Source organism: Mastomys coucha, unplaced genomic scaffold (genome assembly GCF_008632895.1).
Source record: "Mastomys coucha isolate ucsf_1 unplaced genomic scaffold, UCSF_Mcou_1 pScaffold23, whole genome shotgun sequence".
NCBI classification, from domain to species: domain Eukaryota; kingdom Metazoa; phylum Chordata; class Mammalia; order Rodentia; family Muridae; genus Mastomys; species Mastomys coucha.
Window position 1 is genome coordinate 77,017,389 of NW_022196906.1, and position 5,987 is coordinate 77,023,375.

A 5,987-nucleotide genomic window follows, 5' to 3' on the forward strand; every position below is an offset into this window, starting at 1 on the left:
AAGAAGAAGAAGAAGAAGAAGAAGAAGAAGAAGAAGAAGAAGAAGAAGAAGAAGAAGAAACCCCTTGGCAGTATACTCTTCTGTGTCTAGGATGAATATGGCTAATATTTGCTTCTCTAACTTAACTGTCCCCAATTTATGACAGCATATCATCTTTTTTGACTATTATTTTTCCTTTAGACTTATTGTGTATTCAGTTATGTCCTGCTCTTGTACTGCCAACAAATTATTTTTTTCAAGTGGCTGCATAGTTCTACTCTTATCTGCTTTCTATTGATTTTATAATTTAATTCTTAAAGAATAATCTCATTTCCCCTATTTACAAGCTCTCAGGGTTCTTCACAGCTGCCCTGAATACCATCATCAATAAAAACAAGGGGAAAAATATCAACCAGACATGACCTGAGCTTTCTGTTACATGAAGGGCATTAAATTATTAATCCAGTCTTCAAATACTGTTTTGAACATTGATTTTTTTTCCTTCTGTGAGTCTACCCAGAAATCCACTATGATAAGACTAGTGAAGATTCCAAGGGGTTTTATATGACCTGTCTTGACAAATGACTCAACAAGATATTAAGGAACATGGAATAGCTTTTCATTTAAGGCATTAATGTGTTTAATGAAGTAGCAAAAGAAATGAGAAATCAATTTCTTACAGCTTATTAATTTATGTTAAGAGATTGATTTCCAGTTATAATTAACTCTTATTAGTCTCTTTCATTGGTATCTGACTGTGCATTTATAATATATCACTCTTGATAAGTGCCATTAATTTTAATAACAATGGAAGACTAGAGAAAACATACTTGAATTACCAACCACCTCAGGAATAAGAGCTCTAGTAGAGTCACACATTGTTTAAAACTTGACTTCTATGAGTCATGGAACAATTCAAATATCTACAGATCTAATAGCTGGGATGAGATATAGGGAAGTAAGTCCAAGAGCACATTTGAGAAATACGGTTTTATTTTGTTAAGAGTTTCCATGAGCTATTTTAATGTTCTTTAAGGAGATCCTGATCATGACTGTGGAAAGTGTATTTGAAGACTAAATTTAAAAATCTCTGTTTCATGAAAATCAACCCACATTCCTAACAGCTGATTCCAAAAGATAGTGAATTATTTTTCTATAAAAAACAAAACTAAAGGGAATCTCTATCAATACAGCAGAGAAAGAATTGTGTTTATGCATCTGTGTTGTTAGAGAATTCTAGGCCATTTTCCACGTACTTTCATTATTATTGTCCTAAAAGCATATAGCCGAGATGACAGACAACAACATACTTGCTTTTAGGCTGTTTTAACTCCTAGTCCACCCTAGTATTTGTTTTTGCCAGGATTCATTCCCAAACAAGGTGACATTTAGCTTTTCTCTCATTTTCATTGTACCAAATGAAAAATGCCAAAATTTTACACCTTAAGAAAAAGTCGCTTTGAAGTATCATTGTAGTAACACGACTCTTAACTGAAGTGAAGCCAAAAGGTTCATAATTCAAAATGAGCCAACTTTCAGAGGAGTGAAAGCATTTAGAAAATATAAATTCATAATCTCTAGGTTGTTTGTTCTTTGAATCCAAACATATTTAGACTATGTGTGGGGCTGGAGCTCTGAGGCTGAGAATGTATGCTGCTAACCTAAATTTAGTCCTCAAGATCCATGTCAGGTGGCTCACAACTCCATGTGATGTCAGCTCTTAGGAATCCCATACTTTCTTCTGTCTTCTGAGGGCATCTACACATACATACATACATGCATACATACACACACACATGCACACACACACACATCTTTAAACTATTCATTGCAATCCATTAGCTCCTGCTAATAGAATATAATTTCATTTTACTAATTTCCAGGTTCTTAGCATGATGGATTGCAAATCACACAGATACATTTCATAGTTGCCTGATGACCTGAGTTCAGCCCTGGGCGTACATGTACAAGGATAGAAGAAACCTCGGCAAGTTCTCCTCTGACTTCCACACACAGACCATGGTAGGCACATTCACGCACTCACACTAAATATATAGAATGTCAGTAAGTGGCGGGCTTAGATCAGTGGATCTCACTTCCAAGAAGTCATAAGAAGTAAGAAAAGAACTAGGAATTGAGCTGATAACACATCTCACAAATTATCAGGCAATGGCATGTGTTACAAAAGCGTACACAGTGTGCTTTAGGTCTATGTTCTGTTACAGTGAACCACTGCCCTATTGCTTTTGGCTGCTTGGCAAAATACGATAGCCTTATAACTAAGTCTGTGATGTTACAAAGCAAAAGAAACCATTGCTTTCAAAATTCAGGATTATTTTATTGATTTCTAATCACTCCTGAGAGCTGTCATATAAACATAATAACTAGTGTTGAATCACAGGATTGCATAGCAAATTATACATTTGTGCTTTTTACAATTTAACAAAAATAAACTCTAAAACAAACCCTTAATTTGTAAATTATATGTTCTAGGTCTTCAATCCCATGACAAAATCTATAGGATAAACTAAGAAATTATGATCCAATTTGCTAAATAGAAATGACAACCTGATGTTTCAAATCTTTAATAAATTTATTAAAGTTTCATCTTTTAGAATGACATTGGTTTTTGACAATGCTTCACCATGTACTTCTATATTAATGTAAACTCTACTTCTTGAGGGAAAAAGAAAATAAAGCGTAGGACCATATCTCAGAGAACACGCGGTCCTGATGGAAGTCCCCTTGAACTGTGCCCTTGGAGGCTATAGCTTTCTAGAGATGAGTTCTTTGGCATGAGCTATGTTGTCAAGGTGAGAGGGTATTTATAGGTGTGTATTTGCACTGACACATAAAACAAATGCTAGAGTTTAGACCCTGCATGGAAAGTCAATCAACTAAAAATATAGTTTTCAGAAATAATTATCAACCCGGTGAACATTTATGCTTAGAAATGTTTAGAATGTTGTAAATGAGTTGCCAGACAGTTGATACAAATAAACTCTCACTCTTCAAAGAATAAACATGTTACCATTAAGGAGAATTACACTACTGTCTTCAAATTGATTATATCAATATTTATAAAGTATAACAACAGTAACAAATATCTGTGTAATCCTTGAGTTTAAAACTCTCATTAACCTTATTGGACCATTACAACAACCCTGTGATATATTCTGATATATCCACCATCAGTTACTAAACGAAAAGCTGGTGCTCAGGTCTCTTGTATTATATGGCACAGCTGAGAAATAGAAAAACTTGTATTCAACTCAAAAACTCTTAGCAGTTAAGAGTACTTAAGACCTGAATTTAGTTTCCAAGTACCCATGTTGTATGACTCACAATTGCTTTGAACTCCAGAGCCAGATTATCCAGAGCCCCCTTCTGGCTTCCATCAGTGTAGACACTTATATGGCACATACTCATGCAAACGCATAAATAAAAAATAAATCTAAAAATTATTTTGTACTAAAATATGTTGCTCTTGTACTACAAAATGCTGGCATCTAAAATAATGCATTTTAAGATAGCAACAAAGTAGAACATTTTAACACTAATTTTTCTTTTTAAGAATGAAGTCATACTCTCCAACGCATCTTGATAACTAAGCAACTCAGCAAACCATAAAAACTGAAAACGTGCTTCCCAGACGATGGGTTCTGTGTTCAAAGGCTTTGCTGCCTTTCAGGAGGATTCTTTTTTTTTTTGCCATGACTTACTTAGATTTTCTTTTTAATTTAAGTGTTCAAAATTACTAAAACATTTGCCCTGGATCTATAAACATAACCAAAACCCTGAAATCCCACCCATTTACCAACTGAAGTCACTTTTGTTTTTCCTCTTTATGTCCACAAACCTTAGTAGTGACTTGCTTTCTTTCCAGTGGTATATTTTTGAAAACCAAAAGGAAGGAAGAATGAATGAATGAATGAATGAATGAATGTGCACAAAGTATATATTATCTCATTGCAATTGATGCAGTCCTATACAAGATAGCTTCAGTTATAAAACAGTCGATTCTTTTATGTAACACTAAAAATGAGGAATATTTATTATTTAATCAATATACCTCTATTTCAGAGCTGATAAAACTAGAAAGTGTCCCTTGACATCAATGGGGAGGAGTATTCTAAGGTCAGCCAGTGTGAGTGAGACAGGCAGTCAGCTCTAAGACACTAAGTTATTTTCCTATTTACCAGGACCTATAAACAGGAAAGTTGCAATAAGCTGCGTATAAAACAGAGTCAAACCAGAGTAGATAATTCTGACAGGAGGTGGTGTCAGAGGTCTGTTAGGTGTATCAGGAATACTTAAGAACACTTTGGAAATAAGCAATGCACAAACTGATGTGTTAGAACGGCGGGTCACGTCAGAACATACCACACTCACTAGGCCCAAACAGTTCCACGTGTAAGAGGTTTAATTGAGAGGGAGAGAGGGGACAGTAGCGCAGAAAGAGAGGAGGGGGAGAGAGAAAGAGAGATAGAGGAATGTTCCCCGTATATATATGGGTTCTGACGTAGTGGCTGCAGGTAAAGGTGGGAGGTGAGCCCAATGGATTCTGGGAATATGGTGGCTGTTGCCCTGGCAACAGGTCTCTGAGACCCACCCATGCATCACCACAGGCTTTGGATGCCCTGATGCTAACACAAACTCTTGCATGATGTCATCACACCCTGTATTTCCTGAGCCATTTTACTAAATATCTCAGCAATCAAAACAAAAGGAGTTCATGCTGTATCCCTCTTCCTTCTAGGACCACGTACAGCTGTAATCAGCAGCACTGTCTTCCTGTCTTACCCCTTTTCTCTTTTTTTCCATTAATTAATTAATTAATTTACTTTATATCCTTATCACTGCCCTGATCCCCACCCCTTTCTCCCTTGAGACGGTAGAGCTGACTCTACCCCCAGTGTCCACCCTTCCTCCTCTTACTCTTTTTCTAAATGTGGACAAAAGAGTTCCTGACTTACAAAGTTCTCGTTAATATTTAAAAATACAATTCCTGTGAAATAGATAGGGCCACACTAAGCAGCCAAGACATATACTACAGTGTCATGGTCGCGTGGATACAAGAAATCAGTATTTCATAGAAGTCAGTGTAAAGGAAATACTTCAATCATGATGCCATCAATCTTTGAGAAACTGTGGCCTGTGGTGTGCCCAGCAAGCTCCCAGAAACCACTGTAACCAATGATGGCTATTTTGGAGTGGTATAAAATTCTATTGTTTCTGTTAGTTTGTATGTATTATTTATTCAGTGACTACTAAGACTCACTGTTATGACTTGAAGATCTATTAGGCTGTTAATAAGAAAAAATGTTAACAAACGAAACTGTTGACTTCTTTGGGACAACGAAATGGAGAAAAACAATCACTATGAAACTAAGACATCAAGATCAATAATAAAAATTAAGAAGTTCTGCTACAAACTATTCTCTGTATTATGAGCAATGTGTTAAATTCGAAGCCCAGGGTGCTAACCACTCCACTGTGGGACTTCATGCTAACTATGGTATATCAGAAACAACCATTATGAATTCAGCTCAGAGTTCATCACACCATGGAACCACAAAATGTGAAGTGGATTTAGAGTTCACAATGATAACCATTACACCACAGAACTTCACACTAGCCTGAGTGATTAAAATTTAAATAATGATTCCTTAACTCCGGGTACAACCTTTCCATGTGGGAATATCCATGCTTGAATGGATTAAACACCTTTCAAGCTTCTCACATCCTTTGAATATCCTAAAATGAATTTTCAAATGCTCATAACTCCTCATATGCCCCACATTGTTTTTTGTTAATTTCATGTGTATGGGTATTTTGCCTGCATGTACACCACATGTATGCAGCATCTGTGAAGGCCAGAATAGTGTATCAGATACCCTGGAGCTGGGGTTACAGATGGTTACAAGTCATTATGTGGGTGCTGGGAATTGAGCCCTGGTCCTCTGGAAGAGCAGCCAGTATTCTTTTTTTTTTTTTAATTAGATGTT

The 5,987-nt window shown here is 36.1% G+C and overlaps 1 pseudogene; it reads left to right on the forward strand.

The window, feature by feature from the left end:
• LOC116073661 overlaps positions 1-5,987 on the forward strand; it is a 145,267-nt pseudogene that overhangs the window by 131,846 nt on the left and 7,434 nt on the right.